The sequence below is a fragment of the Bufo bufo genome, chromosome 4, assembly GCF_905171765.1.
Source record: "Bufo bufo chromosome 4, aBufBuf1.1, whole genome shotgun sequence".
NCBI classification, from domain to species: Eukaryota; Metazoa; Chordata; class Amphibia; order Anura; family Bufonidae; genus Bufo; species Bufo bufo.
In genome coordinates this window covers 95,891,503-95,906,253 of record NC_053392.1, presented here as the reverse complement: position 1 = coordinate 95,906,253, position 14,751 = coordinate 95,891,503, and the positions used below count along the sequence as shown (strand labels likewise).

The 14,751-nt window shown below is 45.9% G+C and overlaps 1 protein-coding gene across 3 annotated transcripts in view; it reads left to right on the top strand.

The window, feature by feature from the left end:
* COLEC11 (collectin subfamily member 11) overlaps window positions 1-14,751 on the top strand; it is a 119,016-nt gene that overhangs the window by 26,920 nt on the left and 77,345 nt on the right. Inside the window, exon 1 of one of the 3 annotated variants that reach the window (XM_040427545.1) lies at window positions 337-694. The exons of the other annotated variants lie outside the window; for them this stretch is intronic. The gene's annotated coding sequence lies outside the window, so the exon portion shown is untranslated. Of the gene's footprint in view, window positions 1-336; window positions 695-14,751 lie in introns of those variants that run through there. 3 annotated transcript variants of the gene reach the window in all.

Below are 14,751 nucleotides of genomic sequence, written 5' to 3'. Positions count from 1 at the left end.
GCAAGTCAGATTAAATTGTCAGAATGTATAATATTTACAATAATATAATACAAACAGGGATGTAAACTTTTTGCAGCAAAAGGGTGGAAAAACACGTCGGTCTGTTCTGCTGGTCTTAGGCTCAGCAGGGGGCTCCCTTAAGGGCTGAATTAATGGTTACACCTATTTGACATTCAGTTCTGGGTATCTGTACTCTTGTGAAATTTCCTGCCTGGGCACGGTCACTTAAGATTTCCCTTATTTGAAAAACATATTTGGGAATCTCGGCTTTAATCTTCCTTTCTGATGTTGCTCCAGTTCCTGCAGTCAGCAGCCTTCAGTGTTTGGAGAGGAGCTTGTCCGGTTCCATCCCTGTGTTGTGCTTGGAAGTCACTCCGGCCACAGTTCTCAAAAGAACTTTTCCAAACATCTAATTTCTTTTCTGTACCTTTAAAAGCAAATTTCACTAGAGGAGAAGAGGAGAAAAGATAAATGGCATTACATTGAGATTCGAGCTAGAGGGAGATGCTGGGGACACTGATGGCGATGATGAGCATGTAGCGGGCCGGGGTCTAACCTGCACTGACAGTAGTAGTAATAGCAGAACGACAAGAACATTTTCTGTCTTCATTGGATTTGGTTAAATGCAGATGAGAAGAAACTGGACAGATAAGAAGGACCCGGACGTCTTTAGTGGGCGGTGTTGTTTATAAAGGTAAGGAATCGGATATCTGCTATTAAGCAGTAAGGTTTTACAGAGGTAGCAGAGCTGGATTTGTGTGTTAAAGGGAGTCTTTTATGGCATATTAAAGGGGCTATCTCACTTAAGCAAATGTACTGTGATTGTCCATATTGCCTCCTTTGCTGGCTTGATAATTTTTTTCCATTATATTATACATTGCTCTTTTCCATGGTTACGACCACCCTGCAATCCATCAGTGGTTGGTCGTGTATAGGAAAAAGTGTCAGCCTATTTAGTGGCCGGGACCACGGAAGACCAAATAGGCTAGTGCTTTTTGTTAGGGCTCATGCACACGACATGGATCTGCAAAACACTGATGCCGCCTGTGTTCATTGCACAATTTGCGGAACAGAACGAGTCCCCCATAATAGAAATTCCTATTCTTGTCCGCAAAACGTTTTTTTTTGTGGCCCCATGGAACAGACCTAAGGAGTGCTGTCTTTTGCGGCCCCATTGAACTGAGTGGGTCCGCATCCGAGCCGCAAAAAATGACTAATTAACTCATTACCTTTCCTTCCCGTTGCTGCATTTAGCATTTGGGGAAGTGGGGGGGGGGGGGGGGGGGGTAACCTCTGTGCACTGAAGTTCCGTCTCCCTTCGTAATAAGCCCCTCCTGTCCCTAGGGTCTGTATACTGTTTTTGCCTCGCCCTGTAATCTCGCACCTGTGCCAGAATTACAGCATCTCATTATTGTCCCAGAACTGTACTGAGCATGCGCAAATACCCGTAACACGGCAGTCGCGAGTTTAAAGGGCCAGGCGACAGCAGCAAACAGACACCCAGCCCTGTCACGTAGGGAAATCAGGGCGTTACTGCAAAGGGGTATGAAACTTGGGTGCATCGAAAGAGCCCGCCTTAAGTGCACTGAACATCTCATTTGCGTATTTGAAAAAAGTGTTTTCTTTTCTGATAAATGCAGAAAGAAAGGTAGTGATTTTATTAGCTCTGCAAGCCCTACATGCCACATTGCTTAGGATTGTGACTAAATCCCATGACTCAGAGGGACCTGGTCTTCCCCAGTCATGGTGAAAAGAATGGCGTGGTATTAAACAGGCAGGAAGTGCTCAAACCCACATGCAGTTGTGCATATATATACAGGGGAGAAAATCCTGCACTTGTGGCCCGTTGCTAATGACGATCCCCAGCAAAAATGCATACAGTGGAGGATGCCTGCAGCGAACCACAAGTACCACAATAGACATCCTACACAAGATAGCAATTATGTGGATGTGATAATCAATATAGCAATATAACAAAATAATAGCAAAGACAGGTGCACTCTGCGGTCTTACTAAACCCTCAAACTGATTTTAAAATTGAGAGATTAGCCAACATGTCCTACGGTGTAGGACATGTCTGAGCCCGAGCACCGCGCCAAGGTTTCTCAAGTAGCTCGGGACCTAACACTCTCCTACCTGAGCCATATGGGCAATACCAGGAGCCAGTGGGCAAATTACAGGAGCATGAGGCCGACTCACAGACCACTCACCAGTTACCTCCAGCATGTGGCCATGCCTGCAATGGGAGGAGGGAGGAGTCTGCGAGTCCCACTCAAGACTGGCTGATATGGCCCAGGCCTCACAGGTGCACCTAAATGTAGCCTGTGGATGGAAAGCAGGCACATTTAAATTGAAGTTTATACACCTCCAGGCATCTCTATATATACAAACGGAAAAGAATGGCGTGGTATTAAACAGGCAGGAAGTGCTCAAACCCACATGCAGTCGTGCATATATACAGGGGGGCAAATCCTGCACTTGTGGCCTGTTGCTAATGACGATCCCCAGCAAAAATGCATACAGTGGAGGATGCCCGCAGTGAACCACAAGTACCACAATAGACATCCTACACAAGATAGCAATTATGTGGATGTGATAATCAATATAACAATATAACAAAATAATAGCAAAAGACAGGTGCACTCTCCCCAGTCATGGGAAATAGCCGACTCTACAGCAGCTGTCTATTTCCCATAACTGGTAAGGACCTTTGTGCCCCCTAGTGGTGAGGTCCTGCATAGATACAGTATTTAGCCATATCACAGTGAATTGGCTATTTCCCATGTCTCAGAAGTACCTGGTCCTCACTAATAATGAAAAATAGCCAGCTCTATAGCAGCCATATATTTCCTATAATCTGCAGGGATCATTTATTCCCCTATTGTCCTTGACCTGATCTATCATACTATTTAGATTCACAATGTATATTGGCTAAATCCCATTCTCTCCACAAGAACCATTCTGGTAAAGCTTTGGTGACATTATTATTTGTATTTGTTTCACTTTGTAGCATTGACTAAAGTAACACAGGTGAACGGTGGATAATAAAGTCTTTATAGTTATTTTCTATTTCCAGGACTCCAGAAGGACCTTCTCCATCTATTATATACTGAGAAAGAGTCATGTAGGAGAGGTCCCTCTAAATGATGGGATTTAGCCAGCTGATATAGAAATGACTATTTCCTGGACTCCAGAAGGACCTTCTCCATATATTATATACTGGGAAGGTGTCATGTAGGAGAGGTCCCTCTGAGTGATGGGATTTAGCCAGCTCATATAGAAATGACTATTTCCCAGACTCCAGAAGGACCTTCTCCATCTATTATATACTGAGAACGTGTCATGTAGGAGAGGTCCCTCTGAGTGATGGGATATAGCTAGCTTACATAGAAGTGACTATAACCCGGACTCCAGAAGGACCTTCTCCATCTATAATATACTGAGAAGGTGCCATGTAGGAGGGGTCCCTCTGAGTGATGGGATTTTGCCGGCTCATATAGAAATGACTATTTCCTGGACTCCAGAAGGACCTTCTCCATCTATTATATACTGAGAAGGTGTCATGTAGGAGAGGTCTCTTTGAGTGATGGGATTTAGCTAGCTTACATAGACGTGACTATATCCCGGACTCCAGAAGGACTTTCTCCATATATTATATACTGAGAAAGAGTCGTGTAGGAGAGGTCCCTCTAAATGATGGGATATAGCTAGCTTACATAGAAATGACTATATCCCGGACTCCAGAAGGGCCTTTTCCTTTTTCATTGTTTTACTGGTGGTTAGGCCGGGAGTCCTCTGACACATTAGCAGCACGTATATTCACAGATGATACGCTTTATGAACTTGGTCTTTGTTTCTTCTATATTTAAAAAACAACCTGAGCTTCTGCAGGACATACCATTGAAATGTGGTCAACCTTGTACATCATTAAAGGGAACCTGTCACCAGGATTTTGGGTATAGAGCTGAGGACATAGGTTGCTAGATGGCCACTAGCACATCCGTAATACCCAGTCCCCATAGCTCTGTGTGCTTTTATTGTGTATAAAAAACTATTTGATACATATGTAAATTAACCTGAGATGAGTCAGAGCTTGAAAATATGACTCTTCTCTGGTCACACAAGTAAGATATGACTCTTTTATGTTAATTTGCATATGTATCAAATCGGTTTTTATACACAATAAAAGCACACAGAGCTATGGGGACTGGGTATTGCGGATGTGCTAGCGGCCATCTAGCAGCCCATGTCCTCAGCCCTATACCCAAAATCCTGGTGACAGGTTCCCTTTAAAGATGTTTTCCAGTTTTCACAAGTGAGTATTCTTACAATAGACCCCATCTACGATGCTGTGGCATGGCTGTGTACTGCAGCCGCTCTTCAATAGACTTCTATGGGATAGATAGATCGCTCTTCCAGAGAAGTCTATGGTAGAGTGACTCCACAGCACACTTGTATAAACTGGAAAACCACATTCAAATTTACTATTTCTCGGCATCCAATACAAACGAATTAGGCAGAGTGTGTATCCTTCTAAAAATGGATTTTCAAAATTAACTTATGATCTATTCAAAGACAGATATATTTATGTAATGCCGGCAGTCTGTGCCAGCCAGCGTACTACTTCTCCCAGCAGACACAGTAACCCTGCTAACGTCCATACATGCTGTCTGTTCACTGCTCCTCCATGCTGGGATACACATGCACTTGCTTCAACTGAGGCCACAGTGTCTGCCCGTGGGGTGGCGTGTGCTCTCTTCCTGATATTTATAAGGAAAGTGCATGTTCTAATAAGAGGGAGAAATTCTATCTATTTATCTGTGTACCTGACCTTGGCTTGTCTTCCTGTTCTGTGACCTATAATCCCTGTTCTGATATCCCGCTCATTACCCAGCCTGCACCTATGCTACCGGCCCTGACTAGATGACGGACTACCTTGGCCTGTATTCAGACACTGCTCCTGCCTGAGCCTTAGAGACTTGTTTTATAGACTCTATTCTGCCTGGTCAGCCGTCACCTACTCCAGGTTAGGTGCTACAACTCGCAGTATGTTAGTTTAGGCAGTTCATTACAATTTACCTAGTTGTCAAACTAAATTTCCATTACCATTTATGCCACAGATGGTCATGCTCTTACCAGTCCCACGTGTAAGTGCTGCACTCATTACTCACAATTGTCACTGACACATGGGATGTGAACATGTTGCAGAAGTGCTGCAGATTTTCAAATGCTAATAGACTTGCTTAGGGAACAGCAAAAATCTGCTGCTTTTCTGTAATTAATGTGCGTTCGCACCCATAGACTATCCTCTTCTATAATGACACAAAGTCCTCTGCCATCATCGCTGGAACTGCAGGTCATTATGCACTGGTTAGGCTACTTTCACACTTGCGGCAGAGAGATCCGGCAAGCAGTTCCGTCGCCGGAACTGCCTGCCAGATCAGGCAAAATGTATGCTAACTGATGGCATTAGTAAGACTGATCAGGATCCTGATCAGTCTTAAAAATGCCTGATCAGTCGAAAAAATGCATTGAAATGCCGGATCCGTCTTTCCGGTGTCATCCGGCAAAAACGGATCCGGCATTTATTTTTTCACCTTTTTTTCAGTCTGCGCATGCGCATACCGGAAGGACGGATCCGGCATTCCGGTATTCTGAATGCCGGATCCGGCACTAATACATTCCTATGGGAAAAAATGCCTGATCCGGCATTCAGGCAAGTCTTCAGTTTTTTTAGCCGGAGATAAAACCGTAGCATGCTACGGTTTTCTCTTTTGCCTGATCAGTCAAAACGACTGAACTGAAGACATCCTGATGCAAACTGAACAGATTACTCTCCATTCAGAATGCATGGGGACATACCTGATCAGTTCTTTTCCGGTATAGAGCCCCTGTGTCGGAACTTTATGCCGGATAAGAAAAACGCAAGTGTGAAAGTAGCCTAAGTTTCTTTATGCACAACCACAATATGATGGCATGCAAAAAAAAATAATACGTTGGGCTACATGTTTTTTGCTGGACTTTGCAGGATGGAAAAACATGGTACACTACACTTTCCCATCCTGCAGAGTCCAACAAAAACTCCCCCCCCCCCCTATGGAACTCCATGGTGATGGATGTCACAGTATGGCATCTGTTTTGTATGTTGATCATATGACAAAAACCCAGCCTTACATGCCCGATCCAGCACTTCCGCTATTTTCATTGTTCTGCTCCATTAGAGGAGCAGAACAATAAATAGTGGCGATGTGAACGGGGTCTAAGAGGTAGGGATTTATGCAGCGGACTAGAGATGGACGAATTTCATATTTTTAAATTCTTTTGCGCTTCGTTTGGTGGTAAAAGCAGAATTGGGTTATGGATTTTGTTACCACGGACCATAACGCAATTCCATGACGGAATACCTTTAGAGGCATTCCGTTATTCATTCTGTCATAATAGAAGTCTATGGGCTGAAAAACGAGTCCTCTCCTGCATAACGGAAACGGGACGGATCCGTTTTGCAGCCCATAGACTTCTATTATGACAGAATGAATAACGGAATGCCTCTAAAGGTATTCCGTCATGGAATTGCGTTATGGTCCGTGGTAACAAAATCCATAACCCAATTCTGCTTTTACCACCAAACGAAGCGCAAACGAATATCATAATATGAAATTCGATTATCCTTACAGGGGACCATTAGTGGTCTAAATAACATCAAGCTATTATAGCATAGTTATAAAGTCCAGTCCAATATGGCCTGTCTGCATTCACTACATACTGTACCACATACATGCGTGTGATGAATACATGTGTGATGTATGTAGTGCAGCGTGTGATGATCACACACATCGTTACGTTACACGCTGCTGTCACCTTGTTCTGCGTCCATCTTCATGTCCGGGCCCAGTCTTTAGCTCCACCGCTGCCAGGGTCCTTGTGCAGCGCGCTCGGCACTCCATATTCAAACCTCCCCCGGGAATGGGCCCATCCTCCTTCCAGCGCCCGCCGGCTTCCCCTGATGCAGGACCTGTATCGCTCCTGCACCCGCCCAAACTAACCAATAGCAAAGCTCGCTGTGCTGCCTGTGCCATTCACAGCGCGCCCTACGCTGATGAAAAGCAGGGAAAAGTCTACGGTGTATTGGTACGCCTTAGACTTTTTCCAGGGAGTAAAATGCCCTGAACACGCATCGATGACGCTTCTACAGGCGTTATTGTGACCTCTGGTTATTGTAAACTATGGCCTCATGCACACGACCGTTGGCCGCATGCACACTTCAATGGGGCCGCAAAAGATGTGGGCAGCTCTCCATATGCTGTCCGTATCCGTTGCTCCGTAAAAAAAATATAACCTGTCCTATTCTTGTCAGTTTTGCGGACAAGAATAGGCAGTAATATCAATGGCTGTCCGTGCCGTTCCGCAAATTGCGGACCGCAAAACACACAACGGTCCCTATGTGCTATTTTTTAAAATAAATTATTTTAGATCCGAGTCCATCAAGTAACCCCTTGTCCCATTACCAAAAATTGCTTTCTGCCCGGTCTCAGATTGAAGACCATCATTGTGGATCAGGGACAAGTAGATAAGGAATGGTCATAAACACTTGTTTCAGTTCAGAAGTCAGAAAAGTGCATTTACACCATCAGATTATGTGACCAATTTCTGTCCAATTGGAACAATAATTCCTGTGTGTAACAAAACATCTGGCCGTGAGTGGTCCGTGGTATCCCGGCCTGGCATCCTGCTGAGAGCAGGAGCGCACGGCGTCATTGGTTGCTATGACGCAGTACGCTTCATGCCGCCGCTGCACTACAGTAATACACTGGTATGATCTATACGAGTATATTACTGTAGTGCAGCGGCGGCATGAAGCGCACGGCGTCAAAGCAACCAATGACGCCGTGCGCTCCTGCTCTCAGCAGGATGCCAGGCCGGGATACCACGGACCGCTCACGGCCGTGTTCCACGGCTGTGTGCATTCGGCTTAAACGGCCATTTGACCAATAATTGGTCATAAAATCTGTCAGATAATCTGTTAGGCCTCTTGCACACAACCGTATGTATTTTGGAGTCTGTTTTTCACGGATCCGTTGTTCCGTTTTTTTGTATTTGTAGTTTCTGTTCTGTATTTCCGCAAAAAATCTCTGTTGGGTTTCCGTATGCGATCCGTTTTTTGTGGATCGCAAACTGAAACAGGAATTTATTAATCACCAAGCACATTGGCAAAATTGGCTGGGCCTAGCATTTGTACAGTATGGATCCGCAAAATACGGATGATATGTGGATGTGTTCCGTATGCATTCCGTTTTTGAGGACCCATTGACTTGAATGGAGCAACAGAACCTTATTTGCAGACAATAATATGACATGTTCTATCTTTTAGCGGAACGGATATACGGAAATGGAATGCATACGGAGTACCTTCAGTTTATTTTTTTGCAGACCCATTGAAATGAATAGTTCCCTATATGGTCTGCAAAAAAAGACGGAACGGACACAGAATGAAAATACGTTTGTGTGCATGAGGCCTTAGTGTAAATGTACCCTTAGACCCTTTTACAAGGAGCGATTATTGGGCAACAAGTGTTCATATGAATGCTCGTCATCCGCTCATCGGGCTGTGTAAGTGGCCCTTCAATCAATTGACGAACAATTGCTGACTTTGAGCATGTACTGTATGCACTTACTGTACGCTGTAAAATCCGGACCCCTGCAGACTTCTCTATAGTGTCGGCAGGGTGTTGTACCATGTAAACAGGATGGCACGCTGCCAACAGTATAGAGAAGTCTGCAGGAGGCAGGATCGCTCAGTATACAGTGATCGTTTGCATCCGCCTGTGTAAAAGGCCAATGCAAACAAGCACTGATCAAAGGGCAGAATCGTTGCTCAGTATTCAATACGGGCCATCATCTATCCACTGTTTAAAAGCCTCCTAAGAGGTGGTTCAGACTTCATAATTAGAAACATACGACGCGCAGTTCAATCCCGCTGTGCCATCGGTAGTGCCAGCATTTCATTTGCATAATCGTGCTGGCTTTGAAGGGGCGACATCGGAGCAGCCTGTGGTCGACGCTCCCCTCGCCAGTGGCGCAGTAGTTTTCCCTTTATAAGATGCACTGCATCTAATGGGAGTCTGATATAGAGATCTGGAAGTCTGGTCTGAGGTCTGAAGGTCTAATGGGGTCTGGTCTGACATCTGATATTGGGGTATGTAAGTCTAATTGGGGCCTGGAGGTCTAATGGTCTGATATAGGGGTCTGGAGGTTTTGTTTGATATGGGGGTCTGAGAGGTCTGGTCTGAGGTCTGATACATGGGGGGGGTTTCTGACATGCAGGCCTAATTGGGGTCTCATCTGAGGTCTGATATAGGGGGTGGGTCTGATCTTAAAGGTAAGGGGGTATTTTTTGCACTGGCGCACTGTGTGTGGTACCAGTATTTTCAGGGGAACTGTTTCTGCAGTATAGTATTGGGGAGCACAGCGGAAACATTATTAGAGGTGACAGGACGGGGTGTTGAGAAAGTGGGAGGATGATGGAAAAGTAGGAAACTAAGATATCTGTTTGTCAAACTCTGCAGAGAGAAGAGATGGTTGAAAGAAGTCACCATGGTAGTTGTGCTAGGGTTGGGCGATATAAAAAATATTCCCACGATAACGACATTAAGAAATTTAGAAGAAGAAAACACTTGGGGCCACAAGGAGACATTATACTGTATGGGGCAGCCACAAGGAGACATTATACTGTATGGGGCAGCCACAAGGAGACGTTATACTGTATGGGGGCCACAAGGAGACGTTATACTGTATGGGGGCCACAAGGAGACATTATACTGTATGAGGGCAGCCACAAGAAGACGTTATACTGTATGGGGGCCACAAGGAGACATTATACTGTATGGGGCAGCCACAAGAAGACGTTATACTGTATGGGGGCAGCCACAAGGAGACATTATACTGTATGGGGGCAGCCACAAGGAGACGTTATACTGTATGGGGCCACAAGGAGACGTTATACTGTATGGGGGCCACAAGAAGACGTTATACTGTATGGGGGCCACAAGGAGACATTATACTGTATGGGGGCAGCCACAAGGAGACGTTATACTGTATGGGGGCCACAAGGAGACGTTATACTGTATGGGGGCAGCCACAAGGAGACGTTATACTGTATGGGGGCAGCCACAAGGAGACATTATACTGTATGGGGCAGCCACAAGAAGACGTTATACTGTATGGGGGCCACAAGGAGACGTTATACTGTATGGGGGCAGCCACAAGGAGACATTATACTGTATGGGGGCAGCCCCAAGGAGACGTTATACTGTATGGGGGCAGCCACAAGGAGACGTTATACTGTATGGGGGCAGCCACAAGGAGACATTATACTGTATGGGGCAGCCACAAGAAGACGTTATACTGTATGGGGGCCACAAGGAGACGTTATACTGTATGGGGGCCACAAGGAGATGTTATACTGTATGGGGGCAGCCACAAGGAGACATTATACTGTATGGGGCAGCCACAAGAAGACGCTATACTGTATGGGGGCAGCCACAAGGAGACGTTATACTGTATGGGGGCAGCCACAAGGAGACATTATACTGTATGGGGGGCAGCCACAAGGAGACGTTATACTGTATGAGGGCAGCCACAAGGAGACATTATACTGTATGGGGGCAGCCACAAGGAGACATTATACTGTATGGGGGGGCCACAAGGAGACGTTATACTGTATGGGGGCAGCCACAAGGAGACGTTATACTGTATGGGGCGGCCACAAGGAGACGTTACACTGTATGGGGGCAGCCACAAGGAGACGTTATACTGTATGGGGGCAGCCACAAGGAGACGTTATACTGTATGGGGCAGCCACAAGGAGACATTATACTGTATGAGGGCCACAAGGAGACATTATACTGTATGGGGCAGCCACAAGGAGACGTTACACTGTATGGGGGCCACAAGGAGACGTTACACTGTATGGGGGCGGCCACAAGGAGACGTTATACTGTATGGGGGCAGCTACAAGGAGACGTTATACTGTATGGGACAGCCACAAGGAGACATTATACTGTATGGGGCAGCCACAAGGAGACATTATACTGTATGGGGCAGCCACAAGGAGACATTATACTGTATGTAGCAGCCACAAGGAGATGTTATACTGTATGGGGACAGGGGCAGCCACAAGGAGATATTATACTGTATGGCCTTTCTCAAATCTCTAACTCTCAGACACACAAAGACGGTAACACACTTGACTTCGTTTTCTACCGGCTCTGCTTAATCTCCAACTTTAATAACTCTCCTCTCCCGCTTTCTGACCACAATATCCTCTCCTTCACTCTCACAAATCTGCACCCATCCTAGCACTCCCCTACCTATTACATGCACAGAAACCTACAGGCCATCGACCCTCATACACTTACAGACACTCTACATGCATCATTGTCCCCAATATCTTCCCTTTCCTGCCCCGATAAGGCTGTAAATCACTACAATGACACCCTAAGAAGCACGAGGACAAAGTAGCGCCCCTTACCCTCAGAACCTTCAAACACAGACCAAAGCAACCCTGACTTACACCGCAAACTCGCTTCCTCCATCGTTGCTCCAGGAGTGCTGAACGCCTATGGAGGAAAACTTGCACACCCGAAAATTTCCTCCATTACAAATTCATGCTACGGACCTATAACTCATTCATGCTACGGACCTATAACTCTGCCCTCAACCTCGCTAAATAGACTTACTTCACCACTCTAATGTCACTGTCCAACAACCCAAAAAAACTCTTTGACACTTTCCAATCCCTCCTCAGTCCTAAAGTTCAGGCACCCACCACAGACCTCTCTGCTGAAGACTTAGCCGCCTACAGAGAAAATAGAACATATCCGTCATGAAATCAGCTCCCAGCCACTAAGTGCTATTCATCCCCCTTCCCCCCGCATCTCCTCTGACTCACTGTCTACATTTGACCCAGTCACGGAAGAAGAATTCTCCAGGCTCCTCTCTTCTTCTCGTCCTACCACTTGCGCCTCTGATCCCATTCCCTCACACCTACTCCAGTCTCTCTCTCCGGCTGTCACCACTCACCTAACAAAAATCTTCAACCTCTCCCTCTTTTCTGGTATCTTCCCCTCCTCTTTCAAACACTCTATCATTACTCCATTAATAAAAAAAAAAACATCTTTCGACCCATCCTGCACAATTAAACTCATCATCTCTAAACCCCTGGATCGTCTGGTCTACTCTCGCCTTACCCGCTATCTCTCTGATAACTCTCTCCTCGATCCATTACAATCTGGTTTCCGCCCCCTGCATTCGACAGAAACTGCCCTCACCAAAGTGACAAATGACCTCCTGACAGCAAAATGCAACGTTAAAGGGAGTCTGTCACCTCCATATGGCCATATACAGTGCTTACATGGCTCTGTGACCACCTTTACATATCTCTCCCTAACACGTGTTGGGACTATGCAACATTTTATTTACAATTGGTCACTAGGACCATAGATGTCCCTGATTGACACGTGTTACTAAGTCTAAAATTTAACATTTATTACTTGTCCTTAAAATGTTTCGAACACTACTATTAAAATGATCAGCTATGCATGCTAGATATATATATCAATGGTGCCAGTGATTCTGTTTACTAAGTGATTCCACTAGAGGGTGCTTGTGACCATTAGCTGTTTAAGGCTCTCCTGCCTATTATTGCGGTGCCCCAGTGCTAAGTTGCTGCGCTCTGTTATTGGCACAGTGCGCTACTTTCAACAGCAGTCGCCCTCATAAGGTGCACTCTCTCTCTTTATATTCTTATCAGATCAGTTCCTAGCCATGCATGAACTGGCTAAAACACGCTATCTGCCCCCCGACATGTTTCGCCAAGCACTTGGCGTCTTCAGAGGTTTGGGCAGTGAAGAGTATACAGGATTGTAACGGTACCTTTGTTCTTTTCTTTAGACTTGCACAAGCAGGAAAAACTAAGTTTAATTCATATGCAAATGAGCACTGCCAAGTGCGGCGTTCAGTGTGTAGATGCCCAGGCTGCTCTGCCTTCTTTTCACTTTACTCCTCCCCAGTCTCTTCCTTTGCCCGCCCTCCAAGTCCGGACCTATTGATGAGGCAAGAGACTTGGAGGGCGGGCAAAGGCAGAGACTGGGGAGGAGTAAAGTGAAAAGAAGGCAGAGCAGCCTGGGCACCTACACACTGAATGCCGCCCCTGGGCACTTGGCAGTGCTCATTTGCATATGAATTAAACTTCGTTTTTCCTGCTTGTGCAAGTCTAAAGAAAAGAACAAAGGTACCGTTACAATCCTGTATAAGTGTGCTACAGAGCCATGTAAGCACTGTATATGGCCATATGGAGGTGACAGACTCCCTTTAACGTTGCATTTTGCTGTCAGGAGGTCATTAAGAGATGATGAGTTTAATTGTGCAGGATGGGTCGAAAGATGTTTTTTTTTAACTACTCTCTGCTCATTCTCCTTGACCTCTCTGCAGCTTTTGACACTGTAGACCACCATCTCCTACTCACCATGCTCCAATCCATCGGCCTAAAGGACACCGCCCTCTCCTTGTGTTCTTCCTATCTCTCTGGTCGCTCTTTGTGTATCATTCTCTGGCTCCACTTCCTCACCTCTCCCCCTCGCTGTTGGAGTTCCTCAGGGTTCAGTCCTAGGCCCTCTCTTCTTCTCCCTGTACACAGCACCAATTGGACAGCAGATTTGGAATTCAGTACCATCTCTATGCTAATGACACCCAACTATACACTTCATCCCCTGACATCACACCTGCTGTATTACAGAACACCAGTGACTGTCTCTCTGCAGTCTCTAACATTATGTCCTCTCTCTATCTGAAACTAAATCTTTCAAAAACGGAACTTCTTGTGTTCTCTCCATCTACTAACCTACCTAAACCTGATGTCTGCCTCTTGGTGTGCAACACCGTCATCACTCCTAGGCAGCACGCCCGCTGTCTCGGGTTGACTTTTGACACTGATCTTTCTTTCACCCCCTATATTCAATCTCTCTCCCGCTCATGTCGCCTGCACCTCAAAAACATCTCTAGTATCCGCCCCTTTCTCATTATGGAAACAAAAACTCTCATTGTTGCCCTGATCCACTCCCGCCTTGATTACTGCAACTCACTATTAATTGGCCTCCCCCTCACCAGACTCTCCCCTCTCCAATCTATTCTTAATGCAGCAGCCAGGGTCACCTATCTGTCCAACCGCTAATCTGATGCCTCCGCCCTGTGTCAGTCATTGCACTGGCTACTCATACACTATAGAATCCAATTCAAACTGCTCGTCCTCACCCACAAAGCCCTCCACAGTGCTGCACCACCCTACATCTCTTCCCTCATCTCCGTCTACCACCCTACCCGTGCTCTCCGTTCAGCCAATGACTTACGACTGACTTCCACAAAAATCCGAACCTCTCCCTCCCAGTTCCAAGATTTCTCCTGAGCTGCACCGGTTCTCTGGAATGCCCTACCCCAAGAAATCAGGCTTAATCACAACATGCACAGTTTTAAGCGTTCGCTAAAAACACATCTTTTCAGGGTGGCCTATCACCTCCCTTGATCTAACCTCCCATAGCCCATTTATCATTCCCTGAAGCTGAGCCTCCACTGCACCCAGAAGCACTTTGTATATTGTCTGCTGACCGGCTCATGTGGCTTTATATCTGCTCCCCTATTCTCTCAAGATGGCTGGACTATCATACATAACAAGCACTTCTACCTTTTGTGTCACCCCTA